Genomic DNA, 16,686 nt, shown 5'->3' with positions numbered 1-16,686 from the left:
CCTTAGGCAGTGTTACTGGCGAAACAGGTAAGTCACTCACCTTTGTTGCAGAAGGCAGTGGATTCTATTCCCGCACTAATTTTGCACTCCTGACAGTGCCATCCATCAGATGAGACATTAAACAGAAGCCCCACCTGCTTGAATTGGTGATAAATCAGGTGGATACACATGATACCATGACACTTATCAAAAAGAGGAGGGTAAGTTCCCTGATGCCCTGGCTAAATTTCCCCTAGTAATATAAATACCACCTCTGGTCTCCCCAGAAAAGAGGCTACTAGCCTAGTGGGACTAACCCGGTCAACAAAGTAAAAATAAGAATGTATTTTAAAAGAATTTACTTGCAAATAAAAAATGTCCTTAACTTTTATTCCTGTTGTCTCTCTTGTCAAGGCTAATCACTCCTGCCTCCACTTAAAAGAACAGAGGGGACATAGCGTAGTCCTCTGACATTTTAGAAATGGCTAAAAACAACTGTAATCAAACTACCAGATAAGGCAGGTTTAGAAAAGGCCCCTGCCCCTTACTCACACACAATATGTCCCACAAAAGGTCAAAACAAAGAAATGATTTAAAAACGTAGGTTAAAAGTGCAGGCCTATGTTCAGTTACCGAAAAAAATATCTCTGAATGGCTAAATAGCAAAACTAAAATATTAAAATGTAACATTACCAAACACAGATAACGTCGGAAAGTCATTCATCAAATGGCCATAGTTGGCCAACATTGCGACTGTAACTAACCAATTTGAGGGACTTTGCCCCCCACACCCCTCACTATATATACCAACTCTGAGATAGCACTACTATGAGGAAAAGGGAAAATTTAAAAAGTTTCCTTCACTTACCCTATGCATCGTGTTATGTCCTGGTTGTTGGCTGATTATGGCCATTCAATTAATGATTTTTTGAAATTATCCGCTTTTGGGAATATTACATTCTGATGTTTTAGTTCACTAGTTAGTCATTCACAGATATTTTTTTTTTGTTAGCTGAACATAGACCCAAAAGTGCAGCTTTGCTTTTCCACAGTGTAGATGTCTCTCTTGACACATTCATACTCGCAGCTAACTACTTCTGCCTCCACTTAAAAGAATAGACTGAAGGTGCATAGTGTATTCCCATGCAGTTTCAATAATGGCTAAAGCCATCTGTAATCAAGTTACCAGACAAGGTAGATTTAGAAAATATCCCTGCCCCTTAGTCTCATACAACCTCCACCCCCCCCCCCCACACACACAAGATAAAAAAAAAGAACTGATTTAGAAAAACAAAGTGTGACTTTGTTTTTCCACAACTGAGGAAATCTCTTCTAGCACTTGTGGCCTTTAACTCCTACGTCCACTTAAAAGAACCAAAAAGTGTCATCCTGTGCTGATTCACAAATGGCTAAAAAACTCAATCAAGCTGCCAGGTACAGTAAGTTTAGAAAATATCCCTGCCTGTTAGTCTCACACAATATGCTCTATCCCCAAAAGACCAACACAAAAGATGAAAGCACTAAGGAAAGAATATATTATACTAATTCTTGTCCAATAATTGTTAGCACTGATACGCAGATGTTAAAGGTATGAAAGAAAAATGGAATATCATTTAAGAATAATTACAAGTGATGCAACAGGTAGCATGTTTGCCTTTGGTGCAGAAGACTGTGGGTTCTATTCCCACAACAGGTAGATCAACTACTGACACTGCAGTGCAGTGTAAGGATGATGCTGCAGTCCTGATTGTGTCATCTTTCTGATAAGATGTTAATCTGATGGCCCATCTGCTTGAGTTGATGGTAGTTCAGGCGGATGCAAAAGATCCCACAGCAACCATCAAAAGGAGTAGTGAGTTCTCCGATGCTCTGGCTGAAATTTCCACTAGTGGTATAAATACCACCTTGGGTCTCCACTGAAAGAGATTGCTAGCTTAGTGGGACTAACCCAGTCAACAAAAAATAAATAAAAATATTCTATATTTATACAAAGTAGGAGGTTCTCAGCCTGTTTTTTTTTTATTATACAATTTAGTCAAATATTAAATATCTCATCTCTAGTAAAGATAAGTTGGGCACCAACCAATGTGAACTTTGTAAATATTTAAGCACATAATCAAGACTTTTTATTATGTAGAAAATATGCAGACAAGCTTTAGCCTTAAGTATTATTTTTATTAATGCTGTTATTCCAACAGGGTGCTTATTTTTTCCTTACCCAATATATTTGGTTCTAATTGGGACTACTTGATTAATACTGTTTGCTTTCGTGTATAAAATTCATTGGCATAAATAACAGTGGAGGCTAAATGGAGTCTGAAAATCTTGTATGAGTCTTGAGAGCTCACGATGTAGTTTCAATTGGTTTGTCATTTATAAAGTCCTTGAACTCAGAGGTGTTCATTGTGGTGAGCTTAGATTCTCTAAAGGTGCTGATTACTGATTTGTGATCAGATCTGACCAGAGGGGAGGATAATATAGGAATACTACATGTAGGTCCAATGTTAGTGTGTTTAATGTCAGGAATATTTTGACCCCTACTGGGTGGGTTGGCTGTTTGCAGAGGGAGTTAACATTTATTAATTCTAGAAATCTTTGGAAGTGCCAAAACTTTGTGGAACCCCAATCAAAGAGGTAATTTTATTTATGGGTAGTTCAATAACTACTCTAAGAAATCTTTCATGGTCCCCAAGGACATGGAAGGTGACATATAACAGATTATGAACTAAACATTTTTTCTTGTTGAGGATAATTTGAAGTCAAGTAAATTCTGGCCATGTTTCATGGTGAATCTCTTTCTTACAAATATTGATACTCCAAAGGAGTTTCCAAAGGATCTGAATGTATGATAATTGTCAGAACCCTGGAAAAAGGGAATGATATTTATTCCATTGAAACCAAGTCTCTGTTACAACGCAGATTTGGCTGTATAGATACAGAGATGTAACTAGGGTGGGGTGAAGGGGGCAGTTATTAGGGAGCACAATCTGCAGGTGAGATGATGCAGGAGTGCAGTATCAGCTTTGTAAATGTGTGCTGATAATACATTTGCAGTCACCACTGAAGTACTGAAGTGCTCAGTGTGTTGTGATTTAAATGTAACAAGTGCCTTGTTACATTTGCAGCAAGCAACTTGCTATAATTTCATAAAAGAAGAGGTTTTTTTTTCTTTTTTACTCCTCAACTTTGAGTTGATGTGACATCAGTTTGGGGAACAGAATAGGACACTAGATGACCTAGCTATGTTTTATTCACTTTTTTATATTTCTCCAGATGTTTTGGATTTCTATTACTTTGACAGGAATGGATCCAGTTCCTGAATCAGGGTACAATTAAATTTCATGAAATTAGTATTGCTTTAGTCCTTGATGTTTGCAAAGAATGTTCGACTCATCACCCGAAAAGTATTCAGAAATGGTTCCTTCCACAATTCATATGGAGATCCATGTATCTGTAGAATATTTAAGTATGCTTTAAAGTACTTTTTATTAGTTCTGTCTCTCCTACTATTCTTGGGACTGCTCAGGTGTCTTTATTCCACATTTCTGTAGTTTTTGCGTGCAAATCCTAGTATTTTATGACTTTGTGTCATTCAGTACATAAGACACTATAATCGATGGGAGTAGCTATTTCAATGATCAGTATTACTGTTTTACTGTTTTCTTGGACTATGTTTAGTTTTCTTGCATCCATTTTCGTAAATGTTGGTATTGGATGATGCTATTGAGTAATCCCATGTGATCCAAACTTCATCATTGTCAGTAGCAATTTGTGGTTCATGCTTCTAATGCCTCTAAGCTGCTTGCAAATTGTAATGTTTGCAGAATCTCCACTGCAACAGTCTTGACACAATATTGTGCCTTTCAGTATACCGACCTTCAGCCATGAGTATAATGCAATCAGCAATGAGATTTACATCTGTTTCCAGCAATGTATTATAGAACCTGCATTTGTATGTCTCATACCTTTTCTATAGACTTTGTAAATTAACATGTACTTAGCTCACTGTCTTGGGCTGCGATTATTAGCCTTTCATCTTTTGGTTTAAATTCACTTCTCCATAACCATTGATGCATCAGATCTTGATCAACATGATTGCTCTTGGAATTTTCAATACCTGCCAATATATTTGTGGCTTTTCCAGTTTTCTTTTCTTTATATTCTTTCATTTTTGGCACTTTCAGTTGCTTCCTCATTTTCATCTAATTGTGGTGTGATTTCCATTCCCACTCCTTTGAAATGCTTATGATAAAACTAAGCAAATACACCAAGCCATATTTAAAAAAAACTTTATTATTTGTGCTAATTAAATTTGCATGATGAGTGACCTCATGCAGGGTGTATGCAATTCAGAAAACCAGACTAAATGATTTGGCCTTCCAAGTAGTATAGTCAGTAATGCTATATGGTAATGGCCATATAATGAGGTACTGCATATGATATCATAGGTTCATAGGTTCATAGATTCATACTAGGCTAACTGCCCTTGCGAGCCATTTTAAGCCTAGCCAATTATCCCCTGTGAGATTCAAACCCTGTTCATTGTGTTTATAAGGCAAACACCTTAACCATTAGGCCACCCTTCCAACCCAATCAGGCAAAACAAGATGACTGAGTGAGTCAGAAATGTTTAGATGCCATGCAGTGGAGCTTTGCCCACATGCTTGAACTCAGTCGAATACCCATGCTCAAAGTAAAATGCAGAATAATGATAGGGTTTGTCACAGCTATAGTAAATGTTTATCTTTAGAATGTTGTAGTTGCAGCTGCTATACCTGATGGAGTGAGATGTTTCCCGTTGGAGATGCAGAGTCATCAAACTGTGCTTAACATTTCATGGCCTCCACCACACTTTCATTCTGGACTAGTACCGTGTTGACAGGAACACCATCAAGCAAACTGTATTAAATGTGTTGACCTCATCTGCAGCCCAGCGGGAGTTATGGGGTACCTATTCCAGTGAATATTAAGGTATGTGCGGCTCTATGTATATTAGCTACTGGAACCTTTCTGCAACCTACTGGGGACACAGGACTGCTCAGACATCTGCCTCTGGAATACTTCAGTAGTTTCTCAATGCCATGCTTCAGCATGTTCATAGTGCCCGGCTGCATGGTTAACCCTAGCCTATAGTTTCAGTTGCATTACGCCACCCCTTGCTACTTTAGTAAAAGATACCCCACCCTTTGCTGCCTTTCTGTCAAGCAGTGACACTGAGGTAACTTCACCTTTATCTCTCAGCATCTCCTCCCCTGGGGTTCTCTGGATTCTTGAACACAGCCACACTGAGGTTCTCCTGGTGTACTACAGATCTCGATTGTTCGTCATGATGAATCTATCCTTTCAGTGATGAATCTATCCCTCCCCGTGTCCCTCTTAAAGTCCGCGGCCCTTGTATTGTTGTGACTGTTCATGTTCTGAGAGAGGGATCATGTTGTATGAGATGCATGATGGCTCATGCTTCTGTGTTGACATGGCCTTGTATGTCAGGCAGCGGGTCACCTCTGAGCACTGTAAGCAAGTGACTATCCTTTTGGAGCCTTTTTTTAAGGTCACCTCTGAGCTTTTTGCAACTTTTCTAGACCTTTTGGTTTCCTTGATTTTTTTTGTGGCCAACGGGTCTGCTTCCATTGTCGGGTAGTCAGGGTTCAATGGGAGTATTGATCTGGATGTGTGGTAGATGAGACTAGGATGTGTATTGAGTATAGGGATGTTGATGTGGATGTGAATCCCTTAGTGGGTAACTACTCCTTGTAGTGGAATATTTATGTCTACTGATAGGTTCTAAAGTGTCGGTCTGGGTCTAACTGGTTCCTGTTGGTTCCCACAAGTTTTAGGTCTTCAGGGGGGTAGGAGGTAGCATTTATCTGGTATACCTATATATTGCTAGGACTATGGTATTTAGGCTTGGGGTGCTTCACCATTTTAACTTTATCTATTCTAGGCCACGCTTCTGCACGCCTCTGTGGATGTGTTCTTGCCCCTTGTGTCCAGTTCTGTGTCTAATGTAGGCTTGTCACCAACATCAACCAGTTGCTTTCAACTTCAGAAAAGTAGATTGCTAACATCCTGTGAACAAAAGGACTGAGGACTGTGTGGGACACCCAGGACTTGGGCACCAGACTGATGACATGGGGAGCAACTTCAGGCCAGGCTTGAGTCTGACATGGCCAGCTTTTGTCTTGACTTATGTAATGCAACTCGATTTTAAGTTGATAAACCCATCAATGAGTTGAGTGAGGTATTGTATCAAATGAGTTTTTCAATGATACCCGAAGGTGAGGTGCTGTATCCTCCTCTTCGCCAGGTCTAGGTAGCTGTTGAAAAAGTCACCAAGTTTCGCAACATGATCTGCCTGCTGTCAAAAGCCAACCAAGTTTAGAAGGCATGATCTGCCTGCAGTTTTTATAAAAATCTTTGGATGATCAGTCTGCAAGCCTCTTGGATCCAATTTATGCCAAAGGGATGCTAACTCTTATGGCTTTTAGGAATAATAATTGTTGTGTGGCTGGACGGGTTTTTCCAAGTGCGTGGAGCCACCTGCGTTTGTGGGTGGGGGAGTGGACTAAGATTAAACAGCTGTCCTATGACTATACTGTTGACTGAGCGTTGAGTAGAGGGGAGCACACAGGGTAACATTATACGCTGAGGGGATGGGGCACACAGTCGGGGACACCATCAGGTCCCCTTCCATGCTGCAGTTGTGCCCTTTGATGCTGAGTTCTTTGGGGGGATGAGATGTTTTCTGGTATAGGGGTCTGGTTTAGGGAACCTGTCAGCCAATAGGGAGAAGTTTGCACTGAACCTGTCAGCAGGTATGTTGGCAATGTCTGTATTTTGAACTAATCTGGCACATTTATTAGGTTTACTCCATGACATATTTCTTCCTCCCTCCTTGTTGACATAGCTAAAGAATGCCTTATTTTTGTCTTTAGAGTCCTTTTTGCTTTTTTAAATTTTAGCTTTTATTTTTTTATTTAGCTTCCTTATGATTTTCTTTTTACCTTTTGTTTTACTTCTGGTAAGGATTTTGCCTTTTTTTTGTTGTTGCTTTTTTGTTTAGTTTGGGGGTCACCAGGGGTGACGCTTTGCCTTTGCTGTCTTTCTTACAAAGAGTCTTTGTTTTGCTTGGGATTGCCTGATCCATTTGCCCTGTGCTGACTGGTAGAAGGGCATTGTAATGAATTCGGTAGTTGAGTAATGTTAACGGCTCACTCCAGAGGGCCTTAAAAGCACCACCACAGTAGTCTTTAGAGGTTAGAAGTGTAGCTTTGTGGTGAAGTTTTCATTCCGGGTGGTTTTGGATGAGGACCTCCAGGATGACCTGATTTTGTAGATTTAGTTTGTGAGTGATCAGTATGGGTTTGGGTATGGCGCTGAACATTTGTTTCCCATGTTCGTGATGATGAGAGATCAAGTATTTTTCTCCCTGTTGGGGGATAGTGCTTAGTTGTTCCATGGCATTTTTTTTATGAATTCCAGGAACTTTTAGAGTGTTGGGCGCTTGAGAGTGTTCCCAGTCTATATTAGGGTTTAGTTGGGAAGTCACCCTAGTATGATGGTGAGATACATACATTTTTCCCCCAGTGTTTTCAGGAAGGCCATATGAGGTTCCTGAGTGAGTTTAGGGTGGGGGATGTGGGAGGAACATATCTGGTTCCCACACACCACATAGCAGAGAGGCAATGCTGCAGCATTTCTATGGTATTGCCCATTTCCCTGAGGTACTGAGGCCATAGACCGTACACACACTGAAATAAAGGCACCGCCTGGTGAACTAGGAAAAGGTTCGTCAACTGCCATGTGGTCTTTAATACATATGGTATCATCTACAGTGTATGGCAGTTGTAAGGATTCCCACACATGGCACACCTTGGAACGCGTCTATATCATTTCATTGAAGCAACTCCCTGTCAAAAGCCTATTCGTTGAGCTTAATCCATCGAACGCTAATTCCATCAAATGTTCATTTAAGCAAATTTCTTCCCAGGGAAAAAAAAACAGTTGGTCAACCTAGTGACTGTCACAAAAAACACATTATTTATAACCCACCCATGTGGGGGGCTATGCCCCCCCACAACCCCAATGTGGGTTGGGCTGCACCCCCCCCCAACAAAATATACCAATTCTGAGATTGCATTACAGTGAGGAAAGGGGCACATTCCCAATGATGGTCAACAAGTTTTTTTCCCCTGGGAAGAAATTTGCTTAAATGAACATTCTATGGAATTAATGTTTGATGGATTAAGTTTGACTAATAGGCATTTAACAGGTGGTCACTTCAATGAAATGATATAGACCCCTTTTGACCTGTACCAACAGAATGCAAGAGCAGACTTTCAACATGGGCATGTCGTTGGTGATGCTGGCCATGCCCTAGAACCCTAACTGTGGGTACAGCCATGCACAATTGCAAACCAGAAATATTAATGGGCATATGTCTGGGCTGCTGAAGTCAAGCTGTCGCTATCTGTATTGATCGAGTAGTGCTCTACACTATGACCCTAACACATGTGCAAAAACAGTGTCAGTGTGTGCAGTGTTACACAATATTATACATAGGAACAGTACCAGCAAGGTGGGCTCTTGCAGGGACAGAGTTCCAAGCCTAACAAGCAGTGGTAGTTAAGTCAGATTAGGAGTCAGGGGATGATCATGGCAGACAAAGAGATGGGCAGGCACAGTGTGCCACAGCACTAGCAAAAAGGCAGTGGATTGAACATAGCTTTACAACATAGTATATAAGACCTAAGCAGAGACACTACATTAAAAATAATGAGTGCAAAACCAACACCAGACTGTGCTTATCAATGCACATCTTGACATCTCTGTGCATCAGACATAGGTAACGATTCCACCAACCCCCACTCTGGAATCATAGATTATCTTACTAAGCTGGGCATTAATCCCTACGTCACTCAATGGGTTGCTAACTGGCTTACTGACAGAACCCACACTGTAAAAGTAGCCGACTCCAAATCCAGCTCCAGACAAGTGACAAGTGGAGTACCTCAGGATTCAGTCCTGGGACTGCTCTTGTTTGGCATCTACTTCTCTGAAGTACAGGCTAAGGGACTCTGGCTAACAAAGTTTGCAGATGATTACAAACTGGGGGCCATTATTGAATCTGCAAATGATGTGGATATTCTACAAAAGGGCCTTACAGAAACAGATGCTTGGTGCCAGAGCCATGGGCTCAAGCTCAATGCTAAGAAATGTATAGTTATCCCCTTTGGGAAAAAAACATGTAGCCATGAATTATCACATAGGTGGCAGTACACTAAATGCCGAAAGTGTGATAAGTGACTTAGGGACACAGATGGACAGTGGTCTCAGCTTCGATAACCACATCGCCACAACAGTCAGGAAATCCTTCTATGTGGCACACATCATCACTAAGGGCTTTTCATCCAGCAAAAAGGAGGTCATTGTTCCACTGTATTCATCCCTCATTAGACCCATTATAGAATACAAAGCCCCGTTTGGTATGTACCTCTCAAGACATCTGCAACAACTGGAAAGGCTTCAGAAATACCTAACTAAAAGAATCACAGGCCTAAAGCAGATGCCCCATGCTGACTGTCTAAAAAAACTCCAACTATACTCTGTCGCATATCGTCTACTCAGAGGCGATCTCTGCTTAACATACAAGGCCACGTCAAACCCAGAGCTGTTGGACATGCTACACTTAAAGAAATCCCAATCCCTCAGAGACACATGCTCCAAGGATCTAAACCTTGTCATCACAATGAACAAAACATGCTAGAGGGATAGGTTCCTGATCCAGAGACTCCCCAGACTCTGGAATAGACTGCCCATACATGTCAAGCAGAGCACCTCTTTGGCCCTCTTCAAAAGGAACCTTGATGATTGGATGGGAGATAGGAAATTCACCCTGGGGATCATGCCAGTCACCCTGCTAGACAGGGGTCCAGGGAAGTAAATACTGTGGTTAGAAATATCCAGGGAATTGTTATGGCTAGGCTTGTGTAGGCCCTAGGGCCGATAGCCTAGTACCAACCTATGAACTTATGAATCTATTACACATCTTAATAACCAATCGCACTGGTCTAGTCTGTCCTAATCTGTTCTCACCTACACCCACTTGAGTGGCATTGAATTTGCTGTTTTTACTCATACACCTTTTGCCATGTGGGTGCTTAGCCCACAAGGCAGCCCCACACAGTTTTTTTCTGGGATGTCTGGCTATTGAGCTCTTGCCATTAAGCAGCACTCTCAGAAATGGCTCCAGCATATGGTTTTCTATGTTTGATCTAGGCAGAGGGCTATGTTCTTTAACTGAGACATTATGGGAACTTTGTGGATCAGCCTTTGTTTGGCTCCTTCTCTCTGAATAATTTCTCAAAAGTAATGTTGCCAGAAGCAGAAAGTTCAAGTCAAATTTAGCTTTAAGCATCACAAAGGCACACACACTCCTCCACCACAATAAAGTGACAATCTCAAGGCAAAGTACTAAACAAATCAATACATTGAAATGTAACTGTTTGTAGTTTATTGCTACCCTACCCCTTACTTCTTTCTGTTTTTTGCACATGCATTTTTAAATATACCACCGTTTTTACTTTCACAGCCTTTTCATGAAGACCATCACAAGCTACTCTGTAAAAATGTGTTGTAAGCTTACCCTGGTTTGTCGTTCTGTACCACTGCCTTGTCTAAAGGAAGCTGACCTCCTGAAGTTTATTGATATCACTTGGGCATGTGAACGTTTCTGCTACGTCCTCTTTTCCCTCGGAAAACATGCATATTCATTTCCTTAGTGTTTCTCTCTCTCCGCAAGTTTTCAAAAGGAAGGTGCAGTTATGTAGGGTTACTTTACATAACCTCTGAGGTCTTAATAATAATTTCTGCAGAGTCATCATAATATATGGCACTTAGCCGCTGAAAGGCATCAGTCTTCCGACTGGAATTCAATAGACATTAGACATTTGCAGACCAGCTGTCAGGTTAGCTTTCAAACCGAGGATTAGAGCTGGAAACTCATCTGCAAAAGAAGAGCAATGCACTCCATCTTTTTTTTTGTAGCAGGAAGCCATAATAAGTGTGCCTGATCCCCTATCCTGTATCAGAAAAAGGATCCCAGAAATCATTAACAGACTGGGAAAGAACAGTAGTAACAACACCAACCAAGCCCCACCACTGGATGGTTAAAGCAGTACTTAAAGAATGGAGGATAACTAGATATATGTTTATTTATTTGTATTTGTTAGCCAAAGCAGAGCACTAATTCACATGGACCTTTTTCAGACTCATCCCAGGAGCACTGTCTCATTAAGTGAAACACACAAAGTTACAGAGTTAGGCAAATAGTGGCTGAGGAACAGAAAACATGAACCACATAAAACAGCTTGTTAACAACTCATAATCTTACATATCTGCACTAACTGTCAGACTAACAGCATTATATTGATGCTCCTGGGCATATCAAGGCAGCATTTTCTCCAGATGGGAGTCATCCATTATGTTTACTAGATTTCTGTTTCTTGATTTCAGTATGTGTTATGCCATTATCAAGGATTATCATTACTCCTGTGCAAGCTCATAGTATAGTTATTTATTGCATTTATTAATGGGAACATTGAGACTGGCTATGAAACCCCTTTTCGGTTGTGGCCTAGTGAGAAAAGCTCCACAAAAATACATACAAAGAAAACAAAGAATACATACAGTATTTTACAGTGATTTAACAAGGTCATAACAACAAAAGTCACAATAAATGTATCTGATAGACACTTTTCAAGAAAGGCCAAGGAGTTTGATTCGTCCACTACTGGAAAAAACTTTCTACCTCTTTTGGAAAATGAGGTGCACTACCTTAGTATGATACAGTTGTCCCAGGCGTTACATTAAAAAGGACAGATAACCACGGCAGCCCAACAATACCCAGTGAGATCAGTCTCTACATCTAGATCAACACCAACAAGTATGGCACCAAAATGACTACCGTTGCGTTCCGAAAAATCCAGTTTATTAAATACAACAGGAAGTTACAACACGCCCAAAGTAAAAAATGCCAACATAAACGCTAATACAGTGTCTTATGTTTTCATGTAGAAGACTTCATCAGATGCAAAATGAATGTGAAGTGCCATTCATCCAATTATATACCCCTCATTAATCCCAGTACCACCAATGTGAAGTAAAGAATTAAAACATTTGATTAAAAAAAGGCAATATTACTCACTTTTAAATAAGCATGAAAAACATTAAAACAAAATAAAATAAAACCAAGTATATATTAAACTTCACAATCTCCAAAACTTGTTACTAATGAAAATGTTCAAGATAAAAAAAAAATAAGATATAACAGGGCAAAAAAAAGTTATTACAATGTATGTTTATAAATGCACCATTTGAAATATCTACTATACCTTTCGCTATTCAAGTTAAATATAAAACAATACAGGGGAAGGAACTTGTATTTGTACGACAGGTTGAGCAGCATACCAGCTGTGCTTAGGTGATCCTTCTTCTGCACACCGTGTTGTGAAACCAAGCTTTTCAAGGAGGGTTCGTTCCACTCCTACTCTCATGCTAACAATTAGGAGAGGCCTGGAGGCTTTGGACTGGTGAAGAGGTACAGATAGAAGAACCCAGCTGGGTGTTGTATAAACTGGGCTTTGTACAAGTAAATAGGAGGGATAACTGTATAACACTAAGGTAGTGCATCTCATTTTCTAAAAGAAGAAGAAAGTTTTTTCCAGTAGTGGCAGAATCAAACTCCTTGGCCTTTCTTGAAAAGTGTATATCAGATATAGAAGGGACGGCATTCAGTAGTAGAACCTCTAATTCAGAAGAAGCAATGCATATTTCATCCTACACATGAGAGTGATGGAGCACCCTTTTTGTCCTTACACAGGTAATATCTGGGTGATAGGAATTTGCTATTACTGTATACATGTATTTTGTAGACCTGGAGAAAAAAAAACAAGACAGCATATATCCCATGGCAGAATGTGCTAATGGCAGGGTTTTGATGCTGCTGTATAGCATTCTGTCACTGTGGCCTGAGTGAAACTTCTGTCCACATTTTTTTGTATTAAGTGGAATATGTTCAAGGTGGACACAGAACTCTTCCAAGGGTATGTCTTCTTTTACCTCTTGCTTTTGAATTTGATGTGCTGGATATGAAGGCACAAAGTATACAGTCTAAGGATGTGAAGGCTACACCATCGTTTGTACATTATGTTATCCTTTTAGCCTTCAATGACTGTGATCTCCAACATGTATTAGTGTGATTTGCTGATGAGTCTGAAGTAGATAATCAGAACCTCCAAATTAGAGGACATTATTCTCTCCAAAAAGAGAGAGTTGAATGCTGACTTCTTGTGATGAAGGGGCAGCTTCCTTAGATGGAGACTATTAATAGGTGTTGTTCATGAGAAAATGTAAAGTTGTTGGGATAGTGATGTTTTGATAGGCTGAGAAACAGCTTTATTGTAGGCATTGTAATAGGTTTTTCTTGTGAAGTGAGAAGTGTGTAATAGGATTGGTGTCTACTTCCACTCTAATAGTAATAAGCTGTGAGTAGTAACAAAAAAGATGAGGTCACAGATGCAAGTGGCAGGCAATGTGCCATGCTTACAGGGCAACTGGACTCACTGCCATAAAAGAATGAGGAACTCAACAATCTGGGTGGGTTTCAGTTTACAGGCACTGACCCTGTGAGCTGAGAAAAGCCAGTTGTTATGATTTGGGACTTTTGTGACTATGCCCTGGCAGTTCAAGAGGTCTACCAGACAGCCCACTGGGAGGAGCTTTGTGGTTGAACCAGGTCATAATGGAGTGGTTATAGCTCGCATCTGACCTGGGAACACCTTGGAAATCTCACAGGATGAGCTGGAGACTGTTGTTGAGGATAGAGACGTCTGCATTGCCATGTTCCGCCTGCTACCAGCACCACCTCCAGGGCTAGTAGTGGCTTCACCATTTGTTTTATGATTCAGTAACTCATTCCTCATTTGGATGGTGCAGGTGTGCAGTGGTAGCATTGTCACCTCACAGCAAGAGGTTCTCTGGTTCGATTCTGTGCTGGAGTGCCTTCTGTGTGGAGTCTGCATGTCCTCCATGCATTCGTGTGGGTTTCCTCACCGTCACAAAGACATGCATCTGGAGCATTTCTCCCCAGGCCTCCACTGAAAATTGTCTTCGTTCCAAGTCGGATTTTCCCAGTAAACAAATGCTAAATAAATAAATAAATAATTCCTAGACTACTGATATAATTTTGAAACTCTGGAAATATTTGTATGTCCTTTTAGTTAACAATTATTTCATTTTTGGCAATGTTGTCTATAATCAGAATACTGGTATGACTATGAGGCAGTCATGGACCCAGCTATGCCAGTATTGTAGTGGGTGAGTATGAATTTAGATGTCTTTTAAATTCTGAGCTTGTGTATAATATTGCCTTTTTAGTGTCATTATATTGAAGATTATCTATTTTCATGTGGAGTGGTAATTCTCCTAATTTGCAAGATTTTTAGTGTATATTAACAATTCATTTGAATGTTTGAACTTCAAATGGAATGTTCAACGAGTATGTTCATTTTTTAGATATGATGATTTATGAAGTTGGAAAAAGTTAGAAAGAAAAAGTAACAGGAAAGTTGTTTCAAGTAAAAATGCTTTTACTGTAATGGAATAAACCAGCTAAGTTTAAAGACAACTTAGTAAAAAGTGCTTTAACTAGAGTGTCAAGGTCAACTACTGAACCACAATGTTTGATGCAGTAAAGGAGGAATGTAATGAGATGTTTAGATGAAGGGGGCATCCAGAACATGTTATTACTAAAAAGATGAAGGAAGCTGATTGTATGAGAAAATGAATGGGAATGAACTTTGAGGTGAGGAACGCTAGGAGGGTGAATTGTAAAATGGTTTTACATTATTCAGTTTACAGTCAAGACATTAAAAAATATATAATCAAAGCAAATCCGAAAATTTTAAGGGCCAATGAATGGCTGTGGAAAGTTGTTGATAAGGAACAGATTTTTGCATACAAAAATGTTTACTATTTTAAAAATAGTTTAGAACTTGGTGATACAAAAAGACAGATAACAAATAACATAAAGTCACATCTAAATGTGCCTGCTGTATATTTTGTATATATTTATTAGAAGGGTCTTATTTTGTGGATGATGGGAGTGTCACTTGTTATGGTGTTGGGGGAAATTTACTTCTAATTTTTCTAGAGTGATTATATGTAGCCAGATTTCAAAGATTACGTAGGTAAAATGAATATAAAACTTTCTTTAAGAATTAGGGACCACCTTTGTTTTATGGAGACTTGTGATAATTATAAGGCTTTATTCAAACATAATAACCCTTATTGTAAACCTGGTAAATATTTAATTTATGTTCTTGATAATGCATCTTTAGATAACGGAGGTGGGTACTTAGAGAATCTGTTAAATAACAAAGAAATTAAATGGCAGTTACACCTTGGATTTATAAACCTGCTTACCCTGGTTAAAGTTTAGAATTCCTAAATGAAGTACAATTTCATGTTTTTTTAAAGTGAAGATTTTTGTTTTAATTTGACATTTTATATGCCACGTGACTCTTTTATTTGATGTTTGATTGATGCATTATTGGTGTAATGTTCAGTCTGACGAAGTCCTGCACATTTGAAAGTTTGAATGTGTTCACTTGTTAAAATAAAGTTTAAATTTTATATAAATATATATATATATATATATATATATATATATATATATATGGGTCTATCTGATAATGCCAAAAGATGAAAAGAACGACAACGAGATAACCGACACCGGAAGATCGACAACGGAGAAGACCGAAAGTTGAGAATCCCAATGCTGAGAACACAGACATGTTAAGGTAAGTGTGCGATAGAGATGGATGTTAGGGTCAGGGTGTGGGTAAGGTAAGTGTGTGATAGTGATGGACGTAAGGGTAGGGTGCGGGTCAGGTAAGTGTGCGATAGTGATGGACTTTAGGTTTAGGGGCGGGTTAAGTGAGTTAGGGTTAGGTTGCAGGTAAGGTAAGTGAGCGATAGTAACGGACTTAAGGGTTAGGGGCGGATTAAGTGAGTTAGGGTTAGGGTGCGGGTAAGGTAAGTGTGCGATAGTGACGGACCTTAGGGTTAGGGTTTGGGTTAAGGTTAGTGCATAGATAGTTGTGTATGTAAGGTTTAGTGTAGGTTTGTAAGGTTTTTTGTGTGCTTGTGTTGTCTGTGTGTTTTTCGGGAAAGGTATTTGTTTTGTTGATTGTCGGGATTGTGGTTTGTCGGGCATGTGAAGTTTCGTGTTTTTGAACTTTCGGTTTTGTCGTGTTGGTTATTTCGTTATCAGTGTTTTGGTGTGTCGGTGTTATCAGGTAGACCCATATATATATATATATATATATATATATATATATATATATATATATATATATATATATATATATATATAAATTATACATAACCAAAAGACAAAACAAACTTGACAAACAGAACTACTTCCTTAGTGCCCAAACCAAACACTCAAGCAACCCACAAAAATTTTGGCAAACCATCAACTCCCTATTAAAACCAGGCAAAACTACCACTCCTACTCCCAACTCCACCAATAATGGCATGGACATAGCCTCTCAATTTAACCACCATTTCACAGATTCCATTCTAGCCTTATCCAACCAATTATCCAAAAATAACCCCTCATATTCACCAACCAAATGTCCAAAC

At 39.5% G+C, this 16,686-nt stretch overlaps 1 protein-coding gene across 3 annotated transcripts in view; it reads left to right on the top strand.

Moving 5' to 3' along the window:
- The window catches only part of SRPX (sushi repeat containing protein X-linked), a 1,243,861-nt gene that overhangs the window by 1,066,568 nt on the left and 160,607 nt on the right, over positions 1 to 16,686 (top strand). The window lies entirely within an intron of this gene.

This window comes from Protopterus annectens, chromosome 5.part0, assembly GCF_019279795.1.
Source record: "Protopterus annectens isolate FY-2018-M chromosome 5.part0, PAN1.0, whole genome shotgun sequence".
NCBI classification, from domain to species: domain Eukaryota; kingdom Metazoa; phylum Chordata; order Ceratodontiformes; family Protopteridae; genus Protopterus; species Protopterus annectens.
Note: the sequence above shows the minus strand (reverse complement) of the source record. Positions and strands in the feature narration are given on the sequence as shown.